General features: G+C 38.2%; 1 pseudogene; it reads left to right on the top strand.

Moving 5' to 3' along the window:
- Positions 1–1,534: 1,534 nt before the first annotated feature.
- Positions 1,535–17,305, top strand: LOC131323966 (uncharacterized; annotated as a pseudogene).
- The last annotated feature ends 949 nt before the right edge of the window (positions 17,306–18,254 follow it).

Below are 18,254 nucleotides of genomic sequence, written 5' to 3'. Positions count from 1 at the left end.
CAGCTTACAAAGCTGCATCTTTTATCAATTTTTTTATAGTTAAGAGATCCTCCTGATTATGGGTTCTTATGAGTCTGAAATATTGATAAGTTGGTGATGTTTTGGGGTTGGAATTACTAAAAAGTATTAAGTATTCAATTTTTAATGAATTTTCGAACACAGACTGTTCTTCTGGAAATTGTGCTTCGCTGCACAGAATTTCTGAGTTTGGAGGTGATTTTGACTAGGTTTCTTTATTTTGAAAAATCTGGGAAAAATCAGGGATAAATGTTGGTGTGTGGTAATGGTGTGTACCAAATTTAGGGTTTATTAGATGCATATTCTAAATTTGGCAGATTTTACAAGTTGGTGTGTCCCTGCTGAGTTTTGTATTTGCTGCATTGACACATTTTGAGAAAATGATCATATCTTTTAGCTCGGGTATCGGGTTAGCGCACGAGTTGTTGATTTTAAAACTAGACTCGTATGTCTTTTGGAATATGTGAAGGTTGTGGCTTAGTTTGTATCAGGTTAAATCAGTTTTTGATTTGAAGTTGATAGACGTGCAGAATCTGTGATTTTGGACAGATTTTTGTGTAACTTTGGGCGGGCATAACTTTGTCGTTTGGACTTCATTTTTAACAATTTTTATATCAAAATTCATATACCGGAGGTGTACTTTCTAATGGTGGTAGTTTCATGATCTGGTTTTAACCCTATAAGAAGTTATAGGCCGAATACGACAGGTTGGTTGTAGATTTCAGACCAAATGTAGAGGTGATGTGGTGTTTGAGTGGTACGCTTGTTTAGGGACCCTTATAAACCTTTAAGATGGACATGCTTGTATGCGTTAAGCATCGTTAATCTATTGTTTGTGTTATAGATTATTTTAAGGAGTTGGTGGTAACATTTAAGCGTTCAATAAACTGATATGGTTAGCTTGTGACTAGGTAACAAGCCAGTCAATTGGAGAGGTTCCGAAATCGTAAGTTTGGCGTATCTCGGTCGATACAAAGGTGAGTGTGTTTGATATGATTTTACTCCATATAATATTGTTGTGGTGGTGGGTGTATATCTTGCTAATCATAGTTAGCTTTTGATATGGTTATTCTTACTGAGATATTGCTGTAGTGGTGAGTGTATATCATGCTACTGTTGTTTAGCTTTGATATGTCGTGAATGTGTGCGTGTGAGGCACACCATGTCGTAAGCCATATCGTTCAATAGATGATGATTAAGGCGGGACCACTAATCACTAATCAGTGACCGAGTTGGGATTTTAAATTAAACCTTAATCTATTGAGATACACTAAACCTTAATCTATTGGGTCTTAAAAGAAATCTATTCGCGGAGGTGGATCCGGGCTACTGGATCTTCCTCCTCCTCCTTTTTCTCTCTCTTCAAACTCGTGCGAACCAGATTTTTTTTTTCCAATGGTGGGGCCCACCGTGTCACGTAGGCAGTGGTGTGCCGAGGGGTGGAAAAGAGAGGCGGGAGTAGACTTTTTTTTTTTTTTTTTTGGATCAAGCGGAAATATAGGTGGGGTAGACTTATTGCAAGACTTTTGACACTGAAAGCGCAAGGGCTGCCAACCAAACCATTTTCATCCTGTGGACAAGAAAATGGTGGTCACAAGCAATGGGGTAGAAATTCAGGAACAAACCAAGCCTGAATATGATCGGAAAAGTGAATTAAAGGCTTTCGATGACACAAAAACTGGTGTAAAAGGTCTCGTAGATGCAGGGGTGACGAAAATCCCTCGCATATTCATCCATGACAAAAGCAAGCTTAATGACATATCGACGACAAGCTCTGCTGCCTCTCTGTTTAGTGTTCCTATCATTGATTTCGAAGGGGTAGACCAAGGATCAGCTCAACGGGCTGGAATCATCAAAAAAGTTAGAGATGCCTGTGAGAAGCTCGGATTTTTTCAGGTAGTGAATCACGGAATTGCCAAGTACCTTATGGATGATATGATCGACGGGGTTCAGAGGTTTCACGAGCAAGATACTGAGGTGAAGAAGGGATTTTATTCGCGTGATGTAACGAGGAAGTTCATATACAATAGCAACTTTGATCTGTATACAGGGCCGGCTACTAACTGGAGGGACACCTTTTCTTGTGTTATGGCTCCTCAGCCTCCTGATCCTCAAGAACTGCCTGCAGTATGCAGGTATGATGATGCGCTTGATGTTAGGACTATTATCCGAAGTATGTGCGAATCTTATATCGAAGTAGGGACCCTGTTTTGTGGTAAAATTTGCTTAATTCCTTTCACAGGAATGTGTGTGTTGTTAAATTTATGTGAAAGCAAAAATTAGAGAGAGTGTACAATACATACCCCTTAAAAAGGTGTACCATATGCACCTATTTTATAATTCATTCATAACATTTTAGTGTGTTTCGTAACTTTTATTCTAGATTCATAACCTTTCAGCAATATGATTTATAACATTTTGGGCAAAGTCCACTTTGACCCCTTATGATTATCGCCATGTGCGGATACCCCCCTCGTGGTTTAAAAGTGAGCACATAACCTACCTGTGGTTTCTAAAAATGAGCAGATAGATCCTTTTCTGTCTATTTTAACGGGAAGTGTTATACACTCGCCGTGCAAGCGTGTGAGACAGTGAAAATACATGGATTTAGTACCATTTTTCCCTCAAATGTCTACAAAAATCCACTCTCTCTCTTCTCCATAATCTTCCCGATTTCTTCCGCCCACCACATGTTTTCACCATTTTTTCCGGCGAACCTTTAGCATCATTACAAATTCCAAATGATACCCAACGGCCACCCAATTAGAACCTCAACTTACCATGGCGGACTCGCCGGAATTGGTTGCCAACGAGGTGGACGCCCATCTTTTCTTCTTTTTCAATTTCTTCTGGTTTTTTGAGAGGGTTTGACGTCGCCGGAATTGATACAGACCTCGCCTCAACTCGACTCCGTCTCGGATCCCGCCCTACCAGTGCAATCAACTACAGATTCCCCCATCCCCATATTCCCCACGGTGGTGATTCCCACCCCTGGATTACAAATACAGCCTTGCATTACCCATCCCCAGATTCCCCCACGGTGTCCTCAACCTATCTCTCTCTCTGTTCAATTTTTTGAAAGGCAAAACCCAATTTTTTTGAAAGGCAAAACTGTGTGTGTATAGATATATACAAGGGCATATTAGACATTTCATCCTTTCCGTTAACGGCGTAAGCGTTGAACCCCCTTTTAGAAACCACGGGTAGGTTATATGCTCACTTTTAAACCATGAGGGGGGTTTCTGCACATGGCGATAACCACAGGGGGTCAAAGTGGACTTTGCCCTAATATTTTGATGTATCTCGTAATTTTTACACAATTCGTAACTTTTTAGTAATACGATTCGTAACATTTTCTCTATAATTAATAACATTTTGAGGGTGCATATGATACATATCCAAATAAGGCGTGTGTATTGTAATCTTCTCTAAGGAATTATGCAAACTAGCAAATATGTTGAAAACGAGAAGAAATTCCAAAACAAACCTGGACATCCGTTGGAGAAGACAGTTATGATTTTTACTTTTTAGACTTTCCCCCCTTGCATGGCAAAACATGTTGCACCAAATGTGTTCATACATATGGTTGAAAATTTGAACTTGCAGAGATATACTGATGGAGTATTCGAAGCACGTGATGAGATTAGGACTGGTGCTGTTTGAAATACTCTCAGAAGCCTTGGGCCTTAACCCAAATCACCTAAAAGACATGGATTGCGCTGAGGGGCTTTTTGTTCTGGGCCATTACTACCCGGCATGCCCTGAACCAGACTTGACTTTGGGCACCAGCAAGCATGCGGACAACGGCTTCTTTACCATACTTCTACAAGACCAAATGGGTGGCCTACAAATCCTCCATGAGAATCAATGGGTTGATGTGCCTCCTCTGCCTGGAGCTCTAGTAGTGAACATTGCTGATCTACTGCAGGCAAGTCCTTACAATTGTGATGATCTATTTGGGTATCTTTTTCTCTACTTTAACATGACATTTGTAACAACTCGCACAAATTGATTGGCTAACTCTTAGTCTTAGTCTAGCCATGTGGCTCAAAGGTTTTATGTTAGATAAATAGTAGTTAGTGGGCATTACCTTATTTACTACTCAACATTCACATGTAACCGATGTGGAACTAGTGAGGGATTTCGCAACGTGCTCCTCAAGCTCGTCTCAGATGGGACATGCCCAAGCATGACCATCACCACAAGCTTGTCCCTTGTCGGGTCCACCCAAGCATGTCTCCTCACGATTACATGTCTCACACTTTCGGTTGGTGTATGCTCTGATACCACCTTGTAGTGACTCGCGTTCTAACCATATGACTCAAAAGTTACACACGTTAACACCTAGAGAGCATTACATATGCTATACAATATTCGCTCATCTAACTGATGCGGAACAAGTGAGGAATTTCCAAAACTCTAAAATTTAAGTATCACTAAAAAAATTCAGAAGTGGGTATACCAAACCAAACCAAACCGAGCCTTATGTCCAAATCACTTGGGGTCGGCTACATGATTCATTTTCCTCCATGGAGCTCTATTAAGGGCTACTTGTTCACACAAACCTAATATACTCATATCGTTGCGCACTACAACATCTAATGTCAATTTAGGTCTACCCCTCTCCGTAGCATTGCTATCCAAAGCTATCATATCCGCTCTCTTAACTACTGCATCTTCTGGTCTACGCTAGACATGCCCAAACCACCTTAATTAGTCTATTTTTCCCTCAACTTCTCTTCTATGGGCGAAGTGGGTATGTATCAGAAAAATAAAAAGATTTGAACTGAAGTCTGTATGCCAACTCTGGAAATTTCAATAGGCAGATTTCAATGGCATTTTCTTAGTGTTCATGCCTCATGTTCAAGTGATTCAATATTCTCAGGTGCCTTAAAATGCCCCAGCTTTCTGATGTTTTCTAATGTAATAACTCGATTTGTTTTTCTTTAACCGTGAAATTGTAACTGGAATAATGAATCTGATTGAAGCTGGACAACTTTTACCAGGATGCCTTTGTGTCCGGTGGCTGAGCCAAGCAACTAAATTACGGGGATACCTTTTGTATTGAAAATTTTCACATACATTGGAAAACATGTATGCGTATGGATACAATATAAGTTTGAACCTTTTGTTTAATTGACAACAAATTGTATAAAGTCCATTTTCAATGCATGTAAGAATTACGTTAAAAAGACGGTACAAACCATGGAGATCGATGTTGCTGGGGAAAAAGGAAAGAAACGAAATATTTGTAGAACTTTAGGAGCTGTAGATTTTCAATTTCTTTATAAAAAAATGCACTCGCTCCAGAAAGTTCTTGCAGTTGAACACTTTATATGCATCTATTATAGGTGTAAGTATCTTCAGGATTCTGTTATTCAACGTAGAGGGCAGATTCATCAGTTTGTCAATGTCTTATTTTATGCAGCTCATCACAAACGACAAGTTCAAAAGCGTCAACCACAGAGTGCTAGCGAAAAACGTTGGTCCAAGAATTTCGGTGGCGAGTTTTTTCAGGACCCATTTTCATGAAGGAGTTTCAACGAGAGTGTATGCTCCAGTCGAAGAACTACTGTCAGAAGAAAATCCCCTGGTGTACAGGAGGACAACCATTAAGGAATACATCACGCAGTACAGTAAGAAAGGGCTTGATGGAACCTCTACACTGTCCCATTTCAAGTTGTGCAAGTAGCTTATGGTATTCTTGGTTTGGTCATACGGCCACATGCCTTGTGTCATTAATCCAGAAGTACTCGGGTCGCCTAGGCCTGCGGCTCTCTAGTCTTTCCTTATTCGCCTCTGTCCTGCAGCTCTGTTGTCTTTCCATATCCTGAACCTTACACTTTGTTGAGCATGTTGTTATTGTGATGAACGGATTGAAATTCGACATTGCCTGCTCCAAAAATGTGATGTTGTCCTAAATAAAGATTATTGGTTTGTCAAATCTATCTGATTTGTGCCAGACTGCCAGTCAATGGTTTGTTTGTAAAAGTTTTCATAATTAATATAAGAGAATGATAGAGTGGGTGAAGTACGGGCAAAGAGTGACATATTGGTGGTATCGGTTTGCTAGCCAACAAGACTGTTTACGTTGTACTCACCGCCACTATCAGACCTCAATTTCTTAATCTTCCTCTCTAACTGATTTTCGACTTCCGCTTTGTAGGTCTAGCATCTCGGTACTGAAGACTGTAGCAGGGAAACTGTCCTTGCGGCTCCTGCTTCTGAGCTAGCACCGAGAATCGAAACTGTTCATCTCATAGAACTCGCAGTTAACTATGTCATGAAAAAATTAGATTCATCGGACATTCATAAATTTGTAAGCCAATCACATTTTGTTTCAATCACTGAACACTTCAATTTTATATTCCATTTATGACCAAAATACGATTTGTTTGTATGCATATTTAAATATCCGATGAATTTGATTTTTCAATGAAGTAGATAAGTGCGGATTGTATGAGATAAATAATTCCGATCCTTGGAATTAGCTCGAGAGTGAAAGCCACAAGGTGAGTGTGGAGAGGAAATTTTTTTTTTTTTTTACTTAGCAAAAAATAAAATACCTTTTTTTACCACACATTTTTGTGGGCCACGCACTTAGTGGTTGAGTCCACATAAATATGAGATAGAGAAGGCCCTGGATGCTCCAGGAGCAAGTAATAATTTTCAAGTTTAAAGTAAAAAATTATGAGAACGAACAGCCTCTCAATTGGAAGTTGATTATTTACTAGTTAGAGTTTAAATTCTTTCCACCTAAAGTGGAAACCAGTGCAGCCACTTGAGGACTAGTGGGAGCACGGTCCCCCACTGAATACTACCCCCATCCCTACCCCCACCCCCTCCCCCACCCCCACCCCCAATTAATTGGCTTATTAAATTATTTTTTGTTTAATCACTTTAATACATTTTGTATATCATTTGATTCTCAACTTTTTATGTCAAATATTACAACAATTTCAACGGAGTGATGTTTAATGAAAAAACAGCCACCACTTACCATTTGAAACTCTCCAATGCATAATGTCCAAATTCGTAAGTGGCTAAACCATGGGTTATATGCATTACACTTTAATAATTATTCACAAATTTAAAAGTAGTCTTGTCTTTCTCGATAGAACCCACAACGCATGACGAAATTAGAGGTTTAAGAATAAATTTGATAAGAAACTACCTTTCTTAGTAAATGTGTTAGCTTATTATTATTATTATTATTATTATTATTATAAGCACAAGCATTCTTTTATTATCTTGGTGTTGCATATTACAAATTTTTTTGTTGAACAATGTTTAAAAGGTGTCCCACTATCGTTAATTCCTGGCTACGCCATTGGTTCCACCACCCATTGCAGGCCCCACCGTGCATTTTTTGCAGTAATCTGAACCATTCATCTTGTAAGGCCTGCAAAGTATAACATCCATGCAAAAAATTAGGTTGATCGGACATCGATAAGTACATCAAAAATTAAATTTTGGTTTACAAAATGGACAGTTATGGATAGTTTACTTAAAACTTATCTACCATTGATTTCATAAATCAAAATTCAAATTTTCATATATCTATCGATGTCCGATAAAACTTATTTTTTTCGAGGTGTACTACTCTGTGGGTCCTACAAGGTGAACTGTTCAGATTACTACAATGTACACACGATGGGGCCCACAAATTATGGTGGTGGAAACCCTAAGGTGGATAGAATTAAAACTCTACTAATTATACTTATTTATTACCAGCATCATGAAGAATTTTTTGGATACCTTGTGAGCCCGTTCCAGAATCGAAATAAGAACTTATTTTTTGTTTAATAAGAAGCCTTGTTCCGGAAAATAAGAAGGTTGGTACTTATTTTGGAAGAATTTATATAGGTACCGACTGGCCGGGGAGGGAAATCATACCGACGGCCACGCCAGGCCGTCTCCGGTCACCAGATGGCCGATCCGAGCCGTCCAAAAATTCTTTAAAAAAAAACCGAGGGGGCTTGCGCAAAAAAATGTGAAAGGAACTTTTTATTTGGGTTTTGTGGAATGACCCTTCTTATTTTTTAATGAGAAGTTCCAAAATAAGTACTTATTTTTTAAGAAGGTTTCCGGAACGGAGCCTAGTGATTTTCTAGAATCAAATCAGTGACGGAGTTGGATTTTTCTCTAGTCAACTTTTCATATTTAAATCAACTTGGAGATCTGTAACAACATTATTCAACTCTCTATCTAAGTGAACGATTCGCATCATACATTTGAGCTCAAGACGAACCTCATTTAGACCCCGATCCCGTTTGTTTTGGGATTTTGGATTTAGATTTGTAGGTAATGAGTGTAGAGAGAAATAAAGTAATGATTGAAAATAAGAGTAATGATTGGAGAAAGATAGAGAGAAAAATGAGAGTAATGATTGGAAAGAAATAAAATAATGATTAGAATCCAAAATCCAAAACCCTTAAATGAACAAGGCTCCGTACCAGTTTCTGTAATCAATGCGAAAATATAATCACTTGTGCAAAATTATTCTCTGCCACAAAAATATACCATTACTTCGACGAGGCGGCCGGGACCACTAATCAGTGACCGAGTCGGGATTTCCCTTACGGCCCGTTTGGATGGAGGATTTGTTTTGGGTGGATATAGAATGAGGGTGGATTTGATGGTGGATAAGTAATAAGGGGTGATATGTTAAGGAGGGTGGCCCCACCTCTTAAGAATGGTGGATTCGTAATGAGGTGTTTGGATAGTTTTTTGAGAAGGAGGATATGAAAGGTGGATATGATGGAATTAGATGTTGAATGACTTAATTGCCCCCACTTTGATTTTTTAATGCTCAATAAGTCAAGATTGGTTTATTTTATACTAATTAGAATAATTGATATTTATCTTTAATATTAGAAAATAATAATTTCATTTTAGAATACAAAATGTTTTTTTAATGAAAACTACAAAATGTTGAAATCATATTTTTTACCCGAAAAATTACAAATGTAGTAATTAGTAAGTGAAAAAATGGAAAAATCAGCATGCATTAGAAAAAATTACATGTGTATATGTAAAGGGGTGTAGATGTACACAGATTACTTTCACTCCCCATTTCCCAAAATAAAACCCCCCACCCACAGATCCACTACCACCGCCTCCGCCTCCCTCACTCCCCCCAACCCCTTCCTCCAGCCTCTACTTGACAAAACCCAGCCAGGGTCGCACGGTCCTCGCCCACTCCTGGTCCGATTACTCCAACGCCGACGATCGTCAACCTCCTTCTTCTCTGACGCCGATGTTCTCTTCGAGGTACCACTCCTTCACCTCTCCTCTGTCTTCGATCTCTCTGTCTGTCTTCTCTCTCTCTCTGTTAAATGAGATGAGAATAGATAAACCAAAGGGGGATTTGGAGGGGTAAAACCGTCTCAAAACCTCCCGGATTTGCCAACGACGAGATCTGAGCTCCCCTTCACAAATCCAGCTTCAGCCGGACATGAAACCTCTACAGTATTTATCTCCACCTTCCAAAAATCTGAACCAAACACCGGATTTGGTCGACGCCCGGAGTACAAATCAGGGGGGCTCACATATCCCCATTCATCTCCTCCATCCAAACAGGGCGTTAAGAGGAGCAAAATTAATTTAACGTTTAAGTCAACTTTCTACAAAGAAACAACCTCTCAATTGTAAGTTGATGTAAAATTGCCTACTTACCAGCATCATGATGACATTTTCGGATCTCTTATACTCTGATTTTGGCTTTCTTTAGGAGTAAATTTTTTAACCGTTGAAGTCAACTTGTTAATTGTCACTGAGTACTATAAAGAAACAACCTCTCGAACGGTTAAGTTGATGTGAAGCAGCCTACCTACCAGTATTGGGTAGGGACATTCACTACAAGAAAAATTATATTAGGTGACGAATGAAAATCGTCACAAATTGCATGTTTTTCGTCACAAATAATATAGATGACGAAAAAAAATTTGTCGACTAAAAGTTGTCGAGGATTCCTACCTAGTGACGAAATCTATTTTTCGTCACCTATAGTGCCTTTTGATGACGAAATATTTCATCACCAAAAAGTGAGCATTGGTGACGAAATTTTTTTCCTCGCTTATTGTGCTGTTTGATGACAAAAAAATTCGTCACCGATGGGTCACATCGGTGACGAAAATTTTCATCACCAATATAAGAAATTGGTGATGAAATTTTTCGTTACAAAAGGCATTTTCATATGGGAAAAAAATCCTTCATTCTTGCTCCTATTCATCACCAATATAAGAAATTGGTGACGAAATTTTTCGTTACAAAAGGCATTTTCATATGGGAAAAAAATCCTTCATTCTTACTCCTATTGGGTTTCGAACCCGAGTACCTTGAGTTTATGGCATAAATCCAAACCAACTACACCACACACACTTTTCAGTAAATATTTGAAATATCTAATATATAACATATGTGTTTAACATGAAAATATATTTTGAATGTAATTTTGGACTTTTAAACATTAAAATTAACAATTTTGATAAACATGAAAGTTGTAGGCAATTGAGTTATTGTTCAGACCCAATTTGAATTATCTCAATCGGAGTTTTTAGTAAAGAGTTATGTTCGAAATATATTTAGTGACAAAGCGCAATTCATAAATTTCGTCACGAAAGGTACTCATTTAACGACGAAATATATTTTTCGTCACTGAAAGTGTTAAAATGGTGACGAAATTAATTTTCGTCACCAAATGATTATCTTTGGTGAAAAAAAATAATTTCGTCACATTTTTTAAGCTTTCGGTGATGAAAAATGTATTTCGTCACCAAATGGGTACCCTTTGGTGACGAAAATATTTTTTTCATCGCTAAACAAGTACAATTGGTGACGAAATTATTTTGTCACGGAAGTTGTTAAAATAGTGACGAATTTATTTTTTCGTCGCCAAATATACTCATTTAGTGACGAAATTAAATTTCGTCGCCACTTTTTCGTCACAAATTTTCATTTTTCTTGTAGTGATTTTTGGGATTTTTTTTTAAAGAAAGCAACTGCTTTCAACTACTTTTAGAAAAAACACATGGACTTTGAACAATGAAAAAAACACACTTGAACTTGTCATTTCGTTGACAAGTAGGCACCTGACGTCCCATTTAGTCAATTTTGTGACATATCGATGAAACTAAACGAAAGGAATTGACTTGAGAAATTTCAAAAAAACCTTGAACGTTCGGCCAATTCTAAAAAAACACCTAGACCTTAAATAATGTCAAAAAATATTGAATGTTGCTTTTTGAATGAATGATCGATGAAATGGATGTCATGGTGTAGTGAAAGGTCTTTTTAGACACTGAAAGTGTTAAAAGACTAGGTGTTTTTTTTTTAAGAATTGGTTGAAAGTTCAGGTGCTTTTTTGAAAATTTCCTATGTTAACTCCTTTTGTTTAGTTCCTTCCATTACAAAATTGGTAGAATGGGACGTCAGGGGCCTATTTGTTAACAAAATAACAAGTTCGGCATGTTTTTGTTATTATACAAAGTTTAGGTGTTTTTTCAAAAATAGCTAAAAGTTCAGGTGCTTTTTTGAAAATTTTACTTTTTATCAAGGCCTTCTAATCTATAGGCAGAATAGGCTGGTGTAATGTTGTGCCCTCCAACTAGGCTTTTTCCTGAGCCGAAAATGTGATCCAAATTATTTACTTTCTAGGACTTCGATTCATAACAATAGTCTTCTGGAGAATCATTTCGATCTAAAATCATTTACCCAAAGATCGAAGCAAATTATCTTGCGGCGTATTTTCAAATTTTTACTTGTCATTCATTTATTCAATACAAATTTGATTCGCTCACTACGTTTCCGATATCCGAACAACTTGATTTGTTTACATGTTTATTGTGCTAGTGGAGTTTAACTAAGTGAACATATCGGATCACGTCTTCGAGCTTGAGCTCAAGTGAAAATTACCCTCCTTGTCATTGATTGAAATGGTGTAGGGACCATAGAATCGAGTGTAGGGACCACAGAGATCTTGTTGTCCTTGCACCAAAGAATGTAATGATTTTGTGATCTTTACACCATTTCAACCAATGAGATGGAGGATAATGTTCACCTTTTTTTAGGAAGGGTGAACAAAATCATTCTCATGCAGACTTGATTGCTTGGGTGTACAAGGATCAACATGAAAGAAAGACAAAGGGTAAAATAGTAAAAAATTATGGGGGATTTTTCTTGAATCGAAATATCATGAAGTCCTCCAAATCTGATTTGATTTGCTTTATCTTTGACTAGGATTTTTTCAATGACGCTTGTTTTGGCATATTCTAAGAAATCTGTAGGAATCAATAATATTTCTATTTCTAGTAATGGTTTTATTTGGTCAGCAAGAGCTACCTTTTGATTGTTTGTTTCCTAATATGTTTGGGTCCTACTAGCCTATAAACAAGTGCGAGCGGTAAGCATTAGGGCAAATTAGTTGATGAATAATATTGTGTTCTTTTAGAGAGAGTATCTCTGTTTTCCTCTAGACTTGGCAATCTTAGGATTCAACAAGTAATAGAAGAAATGCCTTCATTCGTTATGGGAGGCTCTCGTCTTGTTAAGTTGCGTCGCAAGTCGAGGCTCATTTAGAGGGTACGATAGCCTTCACAGATACCACTTTCTTGAAATAGTCCAAAAATATTCTCCACCACTAAAATATTTCAATACTCTTAGAGCATCTCTAACAGTAGAAATGCTATTTGCATAGCTATTGTTATAGTATAGCGACGAATAGTTTCAAATTGTTATGATATAGCAATGTTGCTCCAAATGGTGCAAATGCTATTTCTCTTCCAAAAAATTAAATTAAATCACATTATGTCAATTTAAATTGCTATTTTCGGGTCGCATGGTGTGAGAGGTAGAAACAAATGTGCATGATTATAGCAATAGCTATATATATACCTTGTATTATGTTTAATTGGCACGAATAGTTATTATAGGTATATTATGGAAACTTTATATCCATCTCAAAACCAATTGGTAATGAGTAGAGAGGTTCCAAATGATATTAACTGATCACTCATTTCACTCACAAGCAATGTAGGACTCCATTTCCTTAACATCCCCCTTCATGTGCAACCGCGTTTGAGGTCTGTCACATGTGACAACTTTTTGGGTCCTATCATCGTGCAGCCTTTTTGCTGGTCTGTCAACGTGGCGTGTAGATTGTGAATTTTTTAAAATGTAGGGTGGAATGAGCCCCGCTTTGATATCATGTGAAAATTTTATATCCATCTCAAAACCAACTATGGACGAGTAAAGAGGTCTCAAATGTTATTAAGTATCACCCATTCCACTCCCAAACAATATAAGCCTCAATTTCCTTAACAAATATTGTGTGTGTTTTACCTCACTATTGCAGAAGGAAATTTAGAGCTTTATGTCATAAGAGTGTCTCCAATGGAGATAGCAAAATGAAAACTAAACTATATTTGAAGAGCCATATCAGCAAAACAAACTCCAAAAGAGATTGCACACTTACTACACTATTTTGGTGTAGTTCTCTCAGCCACCAAGTTTGAAGAGAGAGATGATTATTCAAACTAACATATATATCATCAAAACCTAATAATATGACTGGCGAATTTCTTTATTTTTTGGCAAAGTGGGCCCCGTAAAGTCAAAAGAGTAAAAAAGTTTAAATATTGAAGAGTCTCTTGGATTAGACTTGTTGCGACTTGTAAATGTCGCTTCAACTTGTCACGCGTGTCACCAAAGCTAAATTCACTAAAAAAATTTGCTACTTCCCTTGGAGATCTAATATAGCAATAGCAACACATATAACACGACTAGTCCAACTACTTGCACAACAAATGTGCACATCAATCGTGCGATGTGAGGCCCACTCCGGGTCCAACACAAACAATCCGAGCCGTTCATTAGATGTTTTCGAAGGCTCCCTCAGAAAAATCACCTCAATCCGATACCTATAGGTGCTTAATCTATTCATCTAACTTTTCATTTAGTTTTCAAGATCCTGAAAAGTTAAATGATTATGGATCGAGCACCTATATATATTGAATTGAGCTGATTTATCACGAGGGTCTTAGAAAAAATGTTATACATCTAATGTATGACTCGGATTATTTGTGTGGGATCCAGAATGGACCCCACACCGCGATTTGTGCGCCATGAATTGCTGTGCACATTTGTTGTGCAAGTGTCATTTCTCTAACATGAGAATGGAGATGCTCTTATAAGGTAGGATCATAAATAGGTATTTGACATATGTCCATATGCGGAAATCAATTTTTAATTTTTTTTTTCCGGTAAAGAATTAAGAAATAAATTTTGTTACTACATTTGATTGATAGCGCGCTATTTTCATCCTGCAGACAAGAAAATGGTGGTCACAAGCAATGGGGAAGAAGTTCAGGAACATATCAAGCCTGAATATGATCGGAAAAGTGAATTAAAGGCTTTCGATGACACAAAAACCGGTGTAAAAGGTCTCGTAGATGCAGGGGTGACGAAAATCCCGCGCATATTCATCCATGACAAAAGCCAGCTTAATGACATATCGACGTCAAGCTTTGTTGCCTCCCGGTTTAGCGTTCCAATCATTGATTTCGAAGGCGTAGACGAAGGTTCAGCTCAACGCACTAGAATCATCAAAAAAGTTAGAGATGCCTGTGAGAAGTTCGGATTTTTTCAGGTAGTGAATCACGGAATTGCCAAGTACGTTATGGATGATATGATCGATGGGGTTCAGAGGTTTCACGAGCAAGATACTGAGGTGAAGAAGGGATTCTATACGTGAGATCTTACGAGGAAGTTTGGATATCTTAGCAACTTTGATCTGTATACAGGGCCGGCTACTAACTGGAGGGACTCCATTAATTGTATTATGGCTCCTCAGCCTCCTGATCCTCAAGAACTGCCTGCAGTATGCAGGTATGATGCACATGACATGATGTTATAACTATTATCCAAATTATATTATTTTATCACAATAATTATTGGAATACATATACATAGAAACACAACAAGTAAATCAAGATTTTGTCATCTTTGGAATATCTCTCCTCGAATTCTGGGTATTACCACTTGTTAAGAGTGGTTTGATTCTTTTGTAGTTTGTAATAGGTTTTTCTTTGTACAGTTTTTTTCCTGTGTAGTGGGGTTATTCCCGTGGTTTTTGGTTGGTTGGTTATAAAATGCATCATTTACCCAAAAAAAAAAAAACAAGTAAATCAAGAGACTATGGAAATAGTGAAAGTAGGAAAGATAATGCCCTGTAAGAATGAGAGTCGTACTAGCCCCAAGATTAAACCTAAGTGCTCACAAGCATTCCATCCGATATTGACGACCAGTGGGAGGTTTGAACCAGTCACGAACTGAGTTGCCCAATGAACAAACGAGATACTCCATCTGTGTATGTGTAGATATTATGACTTACACAAACACAGTTGTTTTCTCTCCTTGTACACATCTAACAGTATCCATGATCCATCAATGTATGTGTATACTCTACATAAATTTGAAACGTATATATGATTAATTTTCCGTTTTCAACAAAATGCTGTTAAATATATGTGAAAGGAATTAAGTAAACAAGCATGCAAATATGTCGAAAACGAAATGAAACTCCAAAAAAAAACCTGGACATCCATTAGAGAAGACAGTTATGATTGGTATCTTTATACATTCCCCACCTGCATGACAAAACATGTTGCTGCTAATGCATTTCAGAGAAGCCCGAGTGTTCATCTCTTTGTAGTGCCAAATATAAATGTTTATACATATGATTGAAAGTTTGAAACTTGCAGAGATATGCTGATAGAGTATTCGAAGCAAGTGATGAGATTAGGACTGGTGCTCTTTGAAATACTCTCAGAAGCCTTGGGCCTTAACCCAGATCACCTAAAAGACATGGATTGCGCCGAGGGGCTTTTAGTTCTGGGTCATTACTACCCGGCATGCCCTGAACCAGACTTGACTTTGGGCACCAGCAAGCATGCGGACAACGGCTTCTTTACCATACTTCTACAAGACCAAATGGGTGGCCACCAAATCCTCCATGAGAATCAATGGGTTGATGTGCCTCCTGTGCCTGGAGCTCTAGTAGTAAACATTGCTGATCTACTGCAGGCAAGTCCATACAATTGTGCTGATTTATTTGTCTTCTATTTCGGCATCTATTCTGTGATCTATTATTTGTCTTCTATTTGGGCATCTTTTTTCCTACTTTAACATGATATTAACGACATGCACAAGCTGACTAGCTAACTCTTAGAGCATCTTCTTGGAAATAAGCAAAATTTTTACATCAACTATGTACTTTCGTAACCCATGTGGCCAGTTGGAGAGTTATGCACTCCAAGGGACTATTCAAATTTTCATTTTTTTAGAACTTTGGACTCACTTTACCCAAGAAATCAACAATAAATTCCATTCCCGATGTATGTAAGAAAGTTAAAAAGCTGGAGCAAACCCATGAGATGTTGCTGGGAAAAAGAAAGGAAACGAGATGTTTGTATAAGTTTAGGAGGTATATATGAACTTTTTCTCCTTTATCAACAAAGACAGTAACATTACAAGAGAGAGGAGATAAGGATTACAGATCAAACGACAATATAGTGTGAACCACAGGACGGAAGCATATGCAAATTCCACTAAAAAAATTGGAAAGAAACCAACCAAAAGCCTCTAATTCAGCCTCCGAATCAATATATGTTGCCGCCAAATCGCTGCCCAAAAACAGCCCCCAAAGGCCAAAACTGCTCCTTAGATGACCCCCCATCGGCCCACCCAGTTGGCTTCATCCTCTGCCGCTGCATTGATTCTCCGGCTGGCTTCTGTATATGAACGTTTAGGGTGTAAATTTTCTACTTCTTTAGTGTACCGTATAAAGTTCTTGCAGTTGGAACATTTTGTATGCTGTCATTACAGGTGTTATGTATCTTCAGGATTCTGTAATTCAACGTAGAGGCCAGATTCATCAGTTTCTCTATGTCTTGTTTTATGCAGCTCACCACGAACGACAAGTTCAAAAGCGTCAACCACAGAGTGCTAGCGAAAAAGGTTGGTCTGAGAATTTCAGTGGCGAGTTTTTTCAGGACCAATCTTTGGGAAGGGGTTACAACGAGAGTGTATGGTCCAGTTGAAGAACTACTATCAGAAGAAAATCCCCCGGTGTACAGGGGGACGACCATTAAAGAGTACGTATCACACTACCATAAGAAAGGGCATGACGGAACCTCTTCACTGTCTCATTTCAAGTTGTGTAAGTAGCCTGTTAGACTCTTGGTTTGGTCATTCAGGTCCAGGGCCATGGGCAATGTCATTCTTCCAGATATCGAGTTGCCTCTGCCCTGCATCTCTGTAGTCTTTCCGTGTGCTGAACCTTTACATTTTTGTTGAGCACGTGTGATGCCACAACTTCATGAACTTGATGTTTTTGTGATGAACTTATAGTATTATGAGATTGTCCTTCTCCAAATGTGATGTTGTACTGGAAAAAGAAGATTGGTTGTCAAACCTATCTGGTTTGAGCCGGTCTTTGGTATGCGTGAGTTTGCAGACCAATGATAATGGGCTGATGGGAATATATTATGTGCGGTTGTCGATCAAGATTAGGTCACCTATCCTAAACCTCTAGTACTAGTTCGGCTGCCGGGTTCACCTAGCCTTCTTGTCCTAACTTGTCCTAACTTTCTTGTCCTAACCTGCACAGATAGCACACGACTAAAGGCCAATCCAGTCGGACGTACACCAGGATGACCCTCTGATGGTCAAGTCAGAAAGTGTTGGAGAAGGATGAAAGGACTAGAGCCTTTGGGTGGAGAAGATTTGTGTAGGGTTGCATCCTTTACGTACATGTGCCAAGCACGGTTCGGCTAACGTCATCCTAACGTAGCAGATAAGGCGGTTAACAACCACGCACATGAATTGTCACCCATGTGTGTCCATGATTATATCACTCTATGACCGCTTCCGATGATGTCATATCTGTCACTATAGATAAGGTAGTTATGCGCACGTGGGTGAGCTGGCACGTAAGGTTTTCCCAAGCATTGGCGCCCGAGCCACGGTCACTGAACCATGTTAGAGCATCCCCATTGTAATAAGCAAATGAGTGTGAATAAACAAATTTAACAACAATGCTCAAAAAATACCCCACATTGTAATAAGCAAATTTACAAGTCTTTTAGCAAATAACCAAATTTCACTTATTCCATAACCAAACTTAACAACTTTTACCAATAACCAAAACTCAATAACTCAAAAATACTCCACATTGG

The sequence above is a fragment of the Rhododendron vialii genome, chromosome 4a (assembly GCF_030253575.1).
Source record: "Rhododendron vialii isolate Sample 1 chromosome 4a, ASM3025357v1".
NCBI classification, from domain to species: Eukaryota; Viridiplantae; Streptophyta; class Magnoliopsida; order Ericales; family Ericaceae; genus Rhododendron; species Rhododendron vialii.
The sequence above is the reverse complement of the archived record's forward strand: the minus strand, read 5'-3'. Positions and strand labels throughout refer to the sequence as shown.